This window comes from Choloepus didactylus, chromosome 1, assembly GCF_015220235.1.
Source record: "Choloepus didactylus isolate mChoDid1 chromosome 1, mChoDid1.pri, whole genome shotgun sequence".
Lineage (NCBI taxonomy): Eukaryota > Metazoa > Chordata > Mammalia > Pilosa > Megalonychidae > Choloepus > Choloepus didactylus.
Window position 1 is genome coordinate 64,074,379 of NC_051307.1, and position 16,511 is coordinate 64,090,889.

Consider the following 16,511-nt stretch of genomic DNA (forward strand, 5'->3'; position numbering starts at 1 on the left):
GAATTAACAAAAAGTTTGCTTCTGTTAATAGAATGTCTAATATTGAATTATTAACAACCTGAATTATATAATTACTGGATTTTCCATTTAAATTTAAATGTAGTTGTAACCCAAATATATGTCTTCCCCATATTCTTCTATCCTTAGTGGGAAGCCCAAATTTCTTTAAGATTGTTATAATATGCATTAAGCATGTGACAGGCCACTTTGTACACCAATAACCTTATAGTTCTATACTAACCCCAGGGTCCATCAAAATATTATTTAAAACTTATTGTTGATATATGTGTGTGTTTGCAGATAGGTCTAGTATATACTTCAGGATTTAGAAATGGAAATGACTGAAAATGTTTGAGCTAGGTGAATGGCCTGAGGCCCTTCCACTCAAAGCATCCTCTGTTTAAGCAATGTTTTGGATTGAGACCTCTGTCTTATGTTACTTATGGTTATGGGAGGTCTGGCTGGAATTGACCTTTAATTTGTGGCTCAAAAAAATAGTCGATGGGAACTTGGTGCCATAATTTTAAGTTGCAAAGTGTGTTTTGATTCAGAAAGGCAATGCACAGAGTGGATACAACAGTTGAAGTGGTTTTCAGGGATGCAAGTTTGGAAGGAGCAGTGTTGCAGAGAAGCAACATCAAGAAGTGGATTGCCTGGTTGACTTCACAGCTCCACTGTGTCACCTTGGACAAGATACTCAGCCAATCTGTGCCTCAGTTTTCTCCTCTGTAATGTAGTGACAGTAATAGTACCTACCTCATGGGGTTGTTGAGCACTTAGAATACTTTCTGCCACATAGTAAATCTTTGCTGTGTACTCGCTTCTCCTTGCCCTCCTTCCTTGCTTCTCCTGCTGCACATCACTCTCTCTGGTCATCATTCTGGGTGAGGCTGTAAAGGTGAGAGTCTTAAGAGGGTAGTGAGGTAGAATTTATTAAGTATTTTAGAAATATCTGGAAGGTTCTGGGAGTATGGGGGATAGAAAGAGGCCATCTTATTGTAGGATGGCTTCATTGGAAGGACTGGCATTTTTGGGAAAGTTTTTCCAGCAGTTTTGGTTGGGAGTAAAGGGGTCATAGGGCAGCAGACGGCAGGCATTCTAGGAGGAAGGGAAAGCGTGGGCAAAGGCACTGAGGATGGAAAGGGGACATTAGGCTGTGACTCAGATTGTGACATTAGGTTTTGGGAAGTTATTGGAAGGAAAGGTTGAAAAGGTGGGAGAAGTAGGAGAGGATGGCATGGAGAAGCCTGATAGGCAAGGAGAGGGCTGAGAGGTAGATTGGTGGGGGGTAGTGAGCTGAACTGGTGGCAGCTGTTATATAGTGGAAGTGTTTCTGGAATAATCCATATCTGGCTCCATCCTCCACCTCTTCCTCAGCAAACCTTCCCTATCTGCTTCACTGCTTCTGTAACTCCCCTTTCAGGGCCTGTTGGCTAGGTGGACAGGGCTGGGTGGTGAGTCTGGACTCCACTTTTTGGACTCATTCTGTGGTGGCTAACTTGGGAAGCTCTGCTTGAGTGATATGGCATCCTGGGCCATTACCCACGTTACCCCCTAAAGTCTTTGATATGGGTGTGATTGTTGCATACACACACAGACACAGACAGTGTGTGCACAGTAGCACTTTTTTGCCCTGCTGATAGAATCATCTATTCACACAATAATGCTTATAACTTTATAATTTACAGTTATTAAAGTAGATAAGACCTGTAATATGCACCTAAAAGAACGGTCAATTTGGATTCTCTTGCTTTCTCTTTCTTGAGGGCATTGTGCTATGACAGAGACAACCCAGTTCTGGCCCTTGGCGCTGATGCTGACTGCCTGCATGACCTTGGGCAAGACACTGAGCTGTTTCAGCCCTCTGTGTGCCATCGTCTGTAAAATGATTTCCTAGGCCTCTTACTCCATGGATGATCTTTCATTCTTCTCCCTCAACCCTGAAACAATCTGTTGCTCTCAGTTGGCTATTGTTTGAAACATCTATGGCTAACCTTTTCTGATCTCTTAATACATGGTAGACATTGTTCTGAGTGTTTTCAGTGCCTCAGCTCCTTTAACCATCACAGCAGCTGTGTGAGGATGGATAACTATTAGTACCTTGTTTTTATAGTTGAAGAGACCAAGGAATGGGCAGGTTAAGAAAGGTGCCCAAGGTTGCCCTGAATAAATGGCGAAAGCAGATCCAGGCAGTCTGCCCCCAGAGCTCAAGTCTTTGCTGCTGGACATGCTGCCTTAGGAGTGATGCTGCTATGGCTACACTTCTTGTTTGTAGTGATGGTAGTCAAGAAGTCCGTTCCAGTTTGCCAATGCTGCCATCTTGCAAAACACCGGAAAGGTATTGGCTTTTATAAAGGGGGTTTATTTGGTTACAAAGTTACAGTCTTAAGGCCATAAAGTGTCCAAGGTAAGGCATCAACAATAGCATACCTTCACTAGAGAAAGGCCATTGGCATCCGGAAAACCTCTGTTAGCTGGGAAGGCACGTGGCTGGTGTCTGCTTGCTCCCAGCTTGCGTTTCAAAATGGTGTGCTCCAAAATGTCAGCGTCAGCTTCCAACAACCATCTTCAAAATGTCTCTCTAAGCTGCAGTAGCACTGAGTTCCTCCTGCTGAGCTCTTATAGGGCTCAGGTAAACTAATCATGATCCATGCTGAATGGGTGGGGCCACACCTTCATGGAAATAATCTAATTGGAGTTATCACCCACAGTTGGAGGGGGGTCACATCTCCATGGCAACAACCTAATCCGAAGATTCCAACCTGATCAACACTAATACATCTACCTCTACAAGACTGTATTAAAGAACATGGCATTTTGGGGGACATAATACATCCAAACCAGCACAAAGTCCAAGGAAGGGTGATCATGAGGGTGGACACAACTGGGGGAAATAAATTAGCAAAGTTTGCCTGGAGGGACTGTAATGTCAACTTGAGTCTTGTCTATGGCATGTGCTATATACAGAGACAGGAAACACTTTTCTCATTTATTAGATGGATCGCATTGCAGGCAAGCACTCTTCCTTTTCATCTTGTATGACCAGAACTCACCATAGTACCACTTCAAGCAGGCACATAATAATTGTCAGTTGAATGGTTGTCCCCTTTGAAAAAGGAAGTTGTGGCCACAGTATTTTTATTTTAAAAAAGTAAATAGGGAAACTAGGAAATGTTCCAAGGCTTGTGGAAAAATGGGGCACATTCTACTTCTATTTCTTGGGCATCTTGGTTTCTCATCTTATTTATGGAGATGCTATGGTTTTGGATACAAACTTATCCAAATGGCGAAGGTCTATATAGGGCTATTTTGGGTGTCCAGTTATTAATAGTATTCAATCTAGATTTGACATCTTCTTGGAAATTAATTCTTTAAAGTTTTAATGTGTTGACTCAACTTTAAAACATTATTTGAAAAGCATTTTAATTTGTGCTTTATTCTATCACCTTAATGTAGTTACTCTTTTCAGTATAGCTCATGGACTTGAAGTCAGATTGTAAGGGTTTTCATCCCAGAACTGCTTCTTACTGGCATGATCTTGAGCAAATCATTTTCTCTAGGAGGTTTTATTGTCTGTTAAATGGGGATATGGAAGACATTAAATGAGAAAGTCCACATAAAGCATATGGCACAGTGGCTGGCTCAGAGTGAAGTGTATAAATGCAAGCAAATCATTTTTATCAAACATTATAATGTTCATCTCTATTTAGACATCATTAGCATAGATGTAGCCACATAAAAACATTGATTTATTCTTGACTTATTTTTCCAATTAGATCTAAATTGCTGAATTTTTTTTCCCCATATAATAACTTAAAATTTCTACTCTTTGTAGTGTTTCCAAGAAACAAAGAGTATTCTTGTGGTGAAAGCACATTATTTACTGATAGTTACCCTTTTCTTTTCTTTTTTTTTTTACTTTTAGAAATAAAAAAGGAATATATGTATGTTGAAAAAATAGAAGCGTTAAGTACGTAGAGTCAAAAGTAGTTTTCATTTTATTTGCCCACTTTCTTTCCATTTCACTACTTTACTTGTGGGTAATAGTTGCTAATAGTTGTGTCTATATTATTCTAGACTTTTTCCAAGAGTCTACTAACAGGTGTATAGATATATAAACATAAATATAATTTCAAAATATAAATGAGACCATATTATATACATTGTTCTGTCTTCACATTTTTTACTCAATAGTATATAATACACTCATCTCAATCTATCAGTTGAGACATAGAGATCTTCCTGAACATATTTTGTCATGGAGAACAGACAGCTGAGTTCAGATAGTGGAGTGTTCTTTTCTATAGAAGTCCAAGTTACTTAATGTAAATGTGGCCACTATTTCTGACTAGCCTGTGCCTCTCCCATGTCATGACTTTCCTGAAGTGGAAAAAGGTCTGGAGGCAAATACTTTCCTCTTTTCTTGCTATCTTGAGCAAAAGTTGCTACTCTCTTTTGCTTAGTTTATTTCTCACTGGTGAAAAATGACCAGCAAGAACCAGGTGGCATGTTCCATGGCAAAAGGAGTGGTAATGCTTCTGCGCCTGTCTCTACTGTGCCTGGAATTCTGCAGGTTTAAAAATGTATTTTAACATTATGTTATTGAATTCCTTTAGTAGATGAGATAATTTAGGTTTAGCAAGGTAATGTTATATGCTCAAAGAAATTGATGTTCAGAGAAGTAAATTGTATTACCTGTTCTGGTTTGCTAAAGCTGCCATTATGCAAAATACCAGAAATGGGTTGGCTTTTATAAAAGGGATTTATTAGGTTACAGATTTACAGTTCTGAGGCCATAGAAGTGTCCAAACTAAGGCATCAACAAGAGGATACCTTCACTGAAGAAAGGCCAATTGTGTCTGGAACACCTCTGTTAGCTGGGAAGGCATGTGACTGGCATCTGCTGGTCTTTTGCTCCTGGGTTCTTGCTTGAAAATGGCTTTCTCCAAAATGTCTCTGGGTCTCTCTTAGCTTCCCTGGGGCAAACTCTGGGCTTCATCTCTTAGCTCAGCATCCCCAAATTCCATCTGTCTGCATCTCCCAGCATCTCCAAGCATTTGGATCTGTGTGGGCTCTCAGCTCTCTTAAGAACACCAGTGATCTAATTAAGACCCACTTTGAATGGGCAGGGCCACACCTCCATGGAAATAATCTAATCAAAAGGTGTCACCCACAGTAAGTCCACATCTACAAGACTGGATTAAAAGAACATGGCCTTTCCTGGGGTACATAATAGTTTCAAACCGGCACACCTGCCTAGGAAGTGAAATTTCTCTGATTTTAGTGCTTTTTTCATTAAATACTATGGCTACCTCCAAAAGACAACACACTGCCCTTAAGAATTCCACAGACTAGTACTGTGGTACATAACCCAGACTGTGCAGCTGAATCTCCTGTGGAGATAAGGTGTAATGGCCCTTGTCCTGCCCATGGAGATTTTTCTTTCACAGGTGTGGAGTGAAGCCAGGAACCTTTGAAAAGCTCCCCAGTGATCTGATACTTGGCGGAGGCTGGGAACCCCCAGGCTCCTGGGAGGAATTTCCCAGCCAAAAGTCATGACCCTTACAGGTAGGCTGGTGTCCTTCATTCCGAAAGCTGAGAACTGGCCCCAGGCAGTCACAGTTGGTCATAACTAAAAACAAATAAATTGGATGGGAATGCTTTGTTCTCTGGGGATGTTTACAGAGGATCCCTTTTCATCTTGTGGACTCATTCCTGTGAAAACCCCCTTTTTTAAGCTGAAAGGCAGACTCTTTTCCACCAATTTATGTAGAGCTCCCATTAACTTCACTTTTCTCAGAGCCAAAGTTTCCTCAGTGCTATATTTATTTCCTCCTAATTACAGGTATTTAGAAGGCATCTGAATTTCCTCCTAATGATGTGAAGGTACGATTAGTCCCTTTTCTGACCTGAGTCAACAACTAGGGTGTCCAAATAGACCCTGTTCTTAGTGCACAGAGACTGTGCCTACCTCTCCTTCAGAGCCTACCAAGGATAACATTGTCAGTAAAATGTATTTTATTTAGTTTTTCTTAAATTTAATAGAAGAGAAAGAAACCAAAGTGGAATATAAGCTGTTTCTGAACTTCATGTAAGTGTTTTTTTTAAAACAAGGTATATTAGCTCCTAAAAGATTACTTTAAAGTTAAAACAATAAATTAAAATAGAAAAATATTGGGATTATCATCTACTTTCATGAAATTCAAGACATATCTCCTATGCAAATAACTCTATCTTTTAGATGACTACCCCCATACTTTAAATAAAAAAGAGGAAATTTCTGAATTTCACCTTCATTTGTCTAGGTATGGGTACTTTTTTTAAACAAAACAAAAGGTATGTATAGATCTTCTTTTCTCTTGCTGTCCTTTCAACTTGAAGACCCAAGTCTTTCTGTAGCTCATGGAGTTTGTCTTCATATTTGATTCTTTCTCCCCTTTTCCCTACCAGCCAGGCATGAAAATTCAGCTAGTGAATACTGAAAACTATTAAAGGAAGATTTTTTTTTAAAAAGCCAAAATAGGGAGATATATGGTAACAAGAAGCACATTTAGCACATTTTTAGGGCTCCTGTATATTTTACTAAATAAAGAAAATTTAATAATACTGAAAATGTTAATGAGAAAGAAAAGAATCATGAAAAATGCTCTCACCACAATCATGTCACAACTGAACCCTGAGAATAAAGGCCAGAGGAGGAGAGGTTGATAAGGAAATTAAAAGGAGGTTGTATTGAGAAAGAATGAGGAAACTGGGGTCAGAGAGTCCTTACATGCCTCTTACCTTTAAGGAGAGCGCATCCCCAGTTTCTCTGTTGTGGGTGCTGTTTTCCCACCTCTGCTCTCCCCTCATTTGGGTGCCCTCTGACCACCAGGACCGACTGCAGAAGAGCAGGGGGATCTGGTTTACTTCTTACTGCTTCTGTGACTTCTGTGACTTCTTGGACAGGCTGTTTCCATTTGGACAGGGGAGCAGGTGGATGAATCAACACCTCATGCTCCTGGGGCAAGTTTGGAAGCTGCCTTATAGATACTGTCTCCTTTTTCTCATCAGAAAATTGGGCCTTTGTCTCTCTATGTCCAAGTAATACTGTGGTAGAATTAATGAAGTAATGTGTATGATGGGGCTTTGTGAACTGTAGTGTACGCTATCAAGGTTAGGGATTGTGTGACCACGATCTTTCTATCAAGCTCATTCATCACAGAAAAATGCTTGGACACTAGTGGCTGAGTGAGTGACTGCTTCCTGGGTGTCAGCTTCTTTCCAGAGTTCTTCTCATTTTCTTTTCCAAGACACCTGACAGTGAGATGCTAGTGTAATCCCCATTTTACAGATGAGGTAATCGAGACCCAGCAAGGTTAAGTAATGCATCCAAGGTCACACAGTGGTGGAATTAGGATTTAAACACAGTGTTTGAAATCTTAACATTTATGCCTTATGTGATACGATCCTCAAGCCTATTAAGTCAGAGGCCTGTTAAATACTCTGGACTAGTTCAAGTCAGCAGGAGCAGTGGTATCTCTGCATGTGCCAGATCTGACCTTCCAGATTCCTTTTACCGCCCTTTGTGATTATGGGAGAGTAAAACAATTTCCAACTGATTGCAAACCAATATTTTTGTAAAATGCAGTACACATGTTGGTTGGATGTTACAGCAATGTTGAATTGCTTTTTAAAAGTTTCTAATAATTTATTCTCAATTTCTGTACTTATCTAGTTGCAGATGGTAACAGTTTTCCAACTGGCACTGGTCCACAGGCTGTGGTATGAGTTCTGTTGTCTTAAGTGGTAGGAGTTCTATTGTTCTATTGGTTTTACTCTTACTCCTGTAAGCCATGTGCCACAAAGGAGACAGAGTGATTCTTTAAAAATACAAAAAATGGTCACATCATTCCCCTCGTTAAACCCTCCAATGGCTTCCTGTTGCATTTATTTTTAATTTTTTTTTTAATCATCATTTTATTGAGATATATTCACATACCATGCAGTCATACAAAACAAATTGTACTTTTGATTGTTTACAGTACCATTACATAGTTGTACATTCATCACGTAAATCAATCCCTGACACCTTCATTAGCACACACACAAAAATAACAAGAATAATAATTAGAGTGAAAAAGAGCAATTGAAGTAAAAAAGAACACTGGGTACCTTTGTCTGTTTGTTTCCTTCCCCTACTTTTCTACACATCCATCCATAAACTAGACAAAGTGGAGTTTGGTCCTTTTGGCTTTCCCAATCCCATTGTCACCCCTCATAAGCTACATTTTTATACAACTGTCTTCGAGATTCATGGGTTCTGGGTTGTAGTTTGATAGTTTCAGGTATCCACCACCAGCCACCCCAATTCTTTAGAACCTAAAAAGGGTTGTCTAAAGTGTGCGTAAGACTGCCCACCAGAGTGATCTCTCGGCTCGTTTTGGAATCTCTCTGCCACTGAAGCTTATTTCATTTCCTTTCACATCCCCCTTTTGGTCAAGAAGATGTTCTCCGTCCCACGATGCCGGGTCTACATTCCTCCCCGGGAGTCATATTCTACGTTGCCAGGGAGATTCACTCCCCTGGGTGTCTGATCCCACATAGGGGGGAGGGCAGTGATGTCACCTTTCAAGCTGGCTTAGCCAGAGAGAGAGGGCCACATCTGAGCAACAAAGAGGCATTCAGGAGGAGACTCTTAGGCACAAATATAGGGAGGCCTAGCCTCTCCTTTGCAGCAACCGTCTTCCCAAGGGTAAAACTTATGGTAGAGGGCTCAACCCATCAAACCACCAGTCCCCTATGTCTGTGGTCATGTTAGCAACCATGGAGGTGGGGTAGGCGAATACCCCTGCATTCTCCACAAGCTCCTCAAGGGGGCACTACATCTTTTTTTTTTCCTTGTTTTTCTTTTTCTTTTTTTTTTTTTTTTTTTAACTTTCCCTTCTTTTTTTAAATCAACTGTATGAAAAAAAAAGTTAAAAAGAAAACAAACATACAATAAAAGAACATTTCAAAGAGACCATAACAAGGGAGTAAGAAAAAGACAACTAACCTAAGATAACTGCTTAACTTCCAACATGTTCCTACTTTACCCCAAGAAAGTTACATAATATAGCAACATTTCTGTGAACTTGTTCCTGCTATATCCATCAGAAATTAACAGACCATAGTCATTTCTGGGCATCCCCAGAACGTTAAATAGCTTATCTGTTCTTCTTGGATTATTGTTCCCCCTTCCTTAATTGCTCTCTACTGCTAGTTCCCCTACATTCTACATTATAAACCATTTGTTTTACATTTTTCAAAGTTCACATCAGTGGTAGCATATAATATTTCTCTTTTTGTGCCTGGCTTATTTCGCTCAGCATTATGTCTTCAAGGTTCATCCATGTTGTCATATGTTTCACCAGATCGTTCCTTCTTACTGCCGCGTAGTATTCCATCGTGTGTATATACCACATTTTATTTATCCACTCATCTGTTGAAGGACAATTGGGTTGTTTCCATCTCTTGGCAATTGTGAATAATGCTGCTATGAACATTGGCGTGCAGATATCTGTTCGTGTCACTGCTTTCCGATCTTCCGGGTATATACCGAGAAGTGCAATCGCTGGATCGAATGGTAGCTCTATATCTAGTTTTCTAAGGAACTGCCAGACTTACTTCCAGAGTGGCTGAACCATTATACAGTCCCACCAACAATGAATAAGAGTTCCAATTTCTCCACATCCCCTCCAGCATTTGTAGTTTCCTGTTTGTTTAATGGCAGCCATTCTAACCGGTGTTAGATGATATCTCATTGTGGTCTTAATTTGCATCTCTCTAATAGCTAGTGAAGCTGAACATTTTTTCATGTGTTTCTTGGCCATTTGTATTTCCTCTTCAGAGAACTGTCTTTTCATATCTTTTGCCCATTTTATAATTGGGCTGTCTGTACTATTGTCATTGAGTTGTAGGATTTCTTTGTATATGCAAGATATCAGTCTTTTGTCAGATACATGGTTTCCAAAAATTTTTTCCCATTGAGTTGGCTGCCTCTTTACCTTTTTGAGAAATTCCTTTGAGGTGCAGAAACTTCTAAGCTTGAGGAGTTCCCATTTATCTATTTTCTCTTTTGTTGCTTGTGCTTTGGGTGTAAAGTCTAGGAAGTGGCTGCCTAATACAAGGTCTTGAAGATGTTTTCCTACATTATCTTCTAGGAGTTTTATGGTACTTTCTTTTATATTGAGATCTTTGGTCCATTTTGAGTTAATTTTTGTGTAGGGGGTGAGGTAGGGGTCCTCTTTCATTCTTTTGGATATGGATATCCAACTCTCCCAGCCCCATTTGTTGAAAAGACCATTATGGCTCAGTTCAGTGACTTTGGGGGCCTTATCAAAGATCAGTCGGCCATAGATCTGAGGGTCTATCTCTGAATTCTCAATTCGATTCCACTGATCTATATGTCTGTCTTTGTGCCAGTACCATGCTGTTTTGGCAACTGTGGCTTTATAATAAGCTTCAAAGTCAGGGAGTGTAAGTCCTCCCACTTCGTTTTTCTTTTTTAGGGTGTTTTTAGCAATTTGAGGCATCTTCCCTTTCCAAATAAATTTGATAACTAGCTTTTCCAAGTCTGCAAAGTAGGTTGTTGGAATTTTGATTGGGATTGCATTGAATCTGTAGATGAGTTTGGGTAGAATTGACATCTTAATGACATTTAGCCTTCCTATCCATGAACATGGAATATTTTTCCATCTTTTAAGGTCCCCTTCTATTTCTTTTAGTAGAGTTATGTAGTTTTCTTTGTATAGGTCTTTTACATCTTTGGTTAAGTTTATTCCTAGGTACTTGATTTTTTTAGTTGCTATTGAAAATGGTATCTTTTTCTTGAGTGTCTCTTCAGTTTGTTCATTTCTAGCATATAGAAACATTACTGACTTATGTGCATTAATCTTGTATCCCGCTACTTTGCTAAATTTGTTTATTAGCTCTAGTAGGTGTATCGTTGATTTCTCAGGGTTTTTCTAGATATAAGATCATATCATCTGCAAACAATGACAGTTTTACTTCTTCTTTTCCAATTTGGATGCCTTTTATTTCTTTGTCTTGCCGGATTGCCCTGGCTAGCACTTCCAGCACAATGTTGAATAACAGTGGTGACAGCGGTCATCCTTGTCTTGTTCCTGATCTTAGAGGGAAGGCTTTCAGTCTCTCACCATTGAGTACTATGCTGGCTGTGGGTTTTTCATATATGCTCTTTATCATGTTGAGGAAGTTTCCTTCAATTTCTACCTTTTGAAGTGTTTTTATCAAAAACGGATGTTGGATTTTGTCAAATGCTTTTTCAGCATCTATTGAGATGATCAATTGATTTTTCCCTTTCGAGTTTTTAATGTGTTGTAATACATTGATTGTTTTCTTATGTTGAACCATCCTTGCATGCCTGGAATGAACCCCACTTGGTCATGGTGTATGATTTTTTTAATGTGTCTTTGGATTCGATTTGCAAGTATTTTGTTGAGGATTTTTGCATCTATATTCATTAGGGAGATTGGCTGGTAGTTTTCCTTTTTTGTAGCATCTTTGCCTGGTTTTGGTATTAGATTGATGTTAGCTTCATAAAATGAGTTAGGTAGTGTTCCATTTTTTTCAATGTTTTGAAAGAGTTTGAGTAAGATTGGTGTCAGTTCTTTCTGGAAAGTTTGGTAGAATTCCCCTGTGAAGCCATCTGGCCCTGGGCATTTATTTGTGGGAAGATTTTTGATGACTGATTGGATCTCTTTGCTTGTGATGGGTTGGTTGAGGTCTTCTATTTCTTCTCTGGTCAGTCTAGGTTGTTCATATGTTTCCAGGAAATTGTCCATTTCTTCTACATTATCCAGTTTGTTGCCATACAGTTGTTCATAATATCCTCTTATAATTTTTTTAATTTCTTCAGGATCTGCAGTTATGTCACCTTTTTCATTCATTATTTTGTTTATATGGGTCTTCTGTGTTTTTGATTTTGTCAGTCTAGCTAGGGGCTTGTCAATCTTGTTGATCTTCTCAAAGAACCAACTTTTGGTGATATTTATCCTCTCTATTGTTTTTTTGTTCACTATGTCATTTATTTCTGCTTTAATCCTTGTTATTTCTTTTCTTCTACTTGGTTTAGGATTGGTTTGCTGTTCATTTTCTAGCTTCTTCAGTTGATCCATTAGTTCTTTGATTTTGGCTCTTTCTTCCTTTTTAATATATGCGTTTAGTGCTATAAATTTCCCCCTTAGCACTGCTTTTGCTGCATCCCATAGGTTTTGGTATGTTGTGTTCTCATTTTCATTCGTCTCTATATATTTAGCAATTTCTCTTCCTATTTCTTCTTTAACCCACTGATTGTTTAGGAGTGTGTTGTTTAACCTCCAGGTATTTGTGAATTTTCTAAGTCTCTGATGGTTATTGACTCCTGTTGCATTTAAAATAAAATCCAGATACCTACTGTACCTACTGTATTAGTTAGGGTTCTCTAGGGAAACAGAACCAACAGGAGATATCTGTAAATATGAGATTTTATAAAAGTGTCTCATGCAACTATGGGGAAGCAGGAGTGCAAATTCTGTAGGGCAGGATGCACGAGTCCAAATTCCACAGGGCAGGATGCATGATTGCAAATTCCAGAACTCCCCAGGAGACACTGGCTAACTAAAGAAGAAATGAAGGTTCTCTCTCTTCTCCTTTAAAAGTCTTCTACTGATTGGATTAAATCCAGCTGATTGAATTCTCTCATTGTGGAAGACATGCCCTTCATTGATGAAATCAGTCCCAGATTCAGTCAATTGACTGATGATTTAATTAACCAGCCTTCTGGTTTATTAACCAGTCACAAATGTCCTTGCAGTAATAGTTAGACCAGTGCTTGTTGACCAGACACCTGGGCACCATCACCTGGCCAGGGTGACAAATGAACCTAACCATCACACCTTCCAAGGCCTAAAACACCCTAGGTAATGGCCTTGCCTCTATATGCCCACCCTCATCTCTACTCTTGCCCACTGGCTTTTCCGTATTGCTAATGAAATGCAGTCGGGTTTTGAATAAGAATAAGTTCAAATAGAGAACATATAACCGTTTGGATGTGAGACACACATCACTTTGTCCTTTCATCTATTAAATGAAGCATGGACAAGTGCTCCCATCACTTTTCTCTAGCATCAAGGACCTTTCCACTGGTTTCAAAATGGGCAAGGTGGCTGAGTAAGTGACTGCTTCTTGGGTGTCAGCCTCTTTCCAGAGTTCAAGATTAGATTTGTGAACAACTCTTCTTTGTGTTTGTGTAAGACGCCTGTGTTCTGTTTATGTTTCATATGTGCTTTTTAGCTGTTTGTTTCCTTCCCTAGAAAATTGATCTGTCATGAGCCAAGATGGAGGAGGGGTCATTCCAATCTCTCCTGAGATTGGGAAATCCAAGGCTACAGTATTTGTCGTTTCTGTTGATAAGGATTTATTAGTGGGGACATGACTACCATTGCTCTATCAATTATTTAATGAACTGAGGGAGAGACATGCATCCTGACAAAAAAGTTTCCTGGCTGGTTTGGCTTTTGGCCTTTGGTGCTTGCCACCCAAAGGGCCTTTTGAGTGGAAGCAGCCAGGGCTCTCTTCCCATCTCACTGTTTGCTTTCCAATCTCCAAATGGTGCTCTACTGTTGCAATGAATGAAAAGGACATAGATCCAAAATGGTTTGTTTAGCCACAGAGGATCATGGTTAATGTGAAGCATGCTATTACAGGGCTGGAGAGGGGTCAGAGGATGATGTCTGGTGTTGACATCATTTCAGGCTGATCTCCCAATATTCTCCTTGAGTTTTTAAATCCAGAGCCTATTCCAGGGATTTCTTTTTAAAGAAGAGGATTTTTATTATTTTTGGTTAGTGAATTGTCATGGTAATGACAATGATTCTTGAATTTTAGTAGCAAGAAATTTATATTCAACAGATCTGGGGATATGGTGTAGGAATGTGCATTTTAATCAAACAACCTGCCAGATTCTGAGGTAGGTGGTTCTAGGACCTTACTTTGAGAAACACTGGTTTAAGAAATATCTTTTCTGGGTAATGAAATCAATGTTGAGTTCAAAGTGAAGTGAGTTTTAAAGAAGTTCTGCTTCTATCAAGATGGAGTAGCAGAGCTGGATTTACCCTTCTGCCTGCAACAACCAAAAAAAATCAGACACAATATATGAAACAATGGTTTTCAAAACAATGGACATCAGCCAGTGAAGGGCCCTGATATGTAAAAAACAGGAAACATACAAGGTGAGCCCCAGGACTGCCCTACCTTACTTACAGAGTGCCCAGGCTGGATCAGAGAAGAGAAATCCAGGTGGAATCTTGAGGAATCCGTGAATTGTGAGGGAACTGAGAGCTCAGGGAAGCCAAGGTGGCTAGAGTTCACAGGACAGACTACTAGAAAGGAGAAAACTGTGAACTGTGCAGAGAGAGAAAACTCTGAGAGAACCCTTAAGAATATAGCAGAGTACTGAATACTCAGTACCGTGTGGGAGGAAACTACTAGAGGCTGGGGATGAGGAGATGGAAGGGGGAACCATTTGAAAGGATTGGAGAATGTGCCTGGTACTCTCCCAGGGCTAGGAATATTGCCTGTTCCCTCCAGCCAGTCTGGAAAAACTCATAATTCACGGGGTATTGGGTAGAACAGTCAGGAAGGTCTTGCCTCGGTAGTGGGGAATAATTAGCCTGGTTCCTAGGCACTGCTCCAGGCACACCTAACAAACCATTACAGGCAAAGCCCGAAAGTATCGAATTGCTTCCAAGTTACTTAACTGCATCCCAGAGGAGAGCACAAGAATATTTATAGGAAAAAAAAATCCAGTGTCCAACAAGGTAAAATGCACAATGTTTGACACCCCAAAATAGCAAAAAGGTGTGTTTAAAATGGAATTGTACAATCCCTGACTATCCTGGGGGTGTGGTTCCTCACATTTTTGTACCATTAAAATATCTCACATTCAAGGCCTTCAGTGTAGCATTTTGCACATAACAAGCCACGGTCTGCCAAACTATGGTCTGTGTTGATATTTACCTTGGCTTCTGAGGTAGCATTTCCTCTTTGATCTCTATTATTGTTTTGTTTTTTTTTTTCTTTTTTTTTCTTTTATTTTGAAATAAATTCAAAGTTACATGAATAGTTGCAAAAACAATACTCACCCCATACGCAGAATTCCATCACACCCTGACCCCCTCCCCCGATAGCTCAATCCACCAACTTTAACATGCTGTCACATCGCTATTTCTTTCCCTCCCTCCCTCCCTCCCTATCTATCATCCATCATATATTTCTCCGTCTTCTGAATATATGAGAGTTAGCTGCACACATCCTTGAACATACACTATAATTCATGTATGTACTTCCCATGAACAAGAACATTCTTTTATGTAATTCCATTAAGCACAGCTAAGAAGTGTAAGAGATTCAACAATGATACAATGCTTACATTCTGTATTTCCTTTTCCTTATGTCTCAACTGTGTCCCTTCGAGCCACCTTAGCATTCAACTGTCGTCTAGTTAGACTGTCTTTTTTTTTTTCTTTTTTTTCTTTTTTCGATTGTGGAAACATACATACAGCCTAAATCTTCCCATTCCACCCCTTTCCTAGCCTTCCATTAGTGGGATTAATCACATTTAGAATGGTGTTATGCTCTTTCCCACCATCCATTACTAGAAATTTCCCTTCACCTCAAACAGCAACCCTACACTCCTTTCTTAACTTCCCATTGCCCCTTCCCCCATTTCTCTTAACCCAAACTCTACTTTTCATCTCTATGGTTATATTCTCTGATAATTTCTTTGTGTTTACTGTGGGGCTTAAAATTAACCTCTTAAATCCCTATCAATCTTGTTTTTCTTTGATACCACCTTTACTTCAATAGGGCACATAAACTATGTTCCTATACTCCTTCATTCCCCCACCTTTATATAGTTGTCTAAAATTGCATATTTTACATTGAGTTCAAAACCATTGATTTGTCCTTAGAGTTTGTGTATTTTTTATCACGTAGGAAGTAAATAGTGGAGTTATAGTTCAAAAATTATTGACTTCTATTTGTATTCCATTGTGTTTGGAGAATGTTTTTTGAGTATATTCAATTTTTTTTTTTTTTTTAATTTCTTGAGGCTTGTTTTATGTCCCAGTTTATGGTCCCTTCTGGGGAAAGATCTGTGATCACTAGAGAAAAATGAGTGTCCTGGTGATTTGGGATGTAAGGTACTATATATGTCTGTTAAAATTCTCTATATCTCTTTTTCCTTTCTTTGTCTCTCTGTTGGTAGGGCTTCCTTTAGAATCTGAAGTAGGGCAGGTCTTTTATTGGCAAAGTCTCTCAGCATTTGCTTGTCTGTGAAAAATTTAAGCTCTCCCTCAAATTTGAAGGAAAGTTTTGCTGGATAAAGTATTCTTGGCTGGAAATTTTTCTCTCTCAGAATTTTAAATATGTCATGCCACTGCCTTCTCGCCTCCATGGTGGCCACTGAGTAGTCACTCCTTAGTCTTATA

General features: G+C 39.4%; 1 protein-coding gene across 5 annotated transcripts in view; it reads left to right on the forward strand.

The window, feature by feature from the left end:
* Window positions 1-16,511, forward strand: part of TMEM45A (transmembrane protein 45A) — a 190,758-nt gene that overhangs the window by 99,767 nt on the left and 74,480 nt on the right. The window lies entirely within an intron of this gene.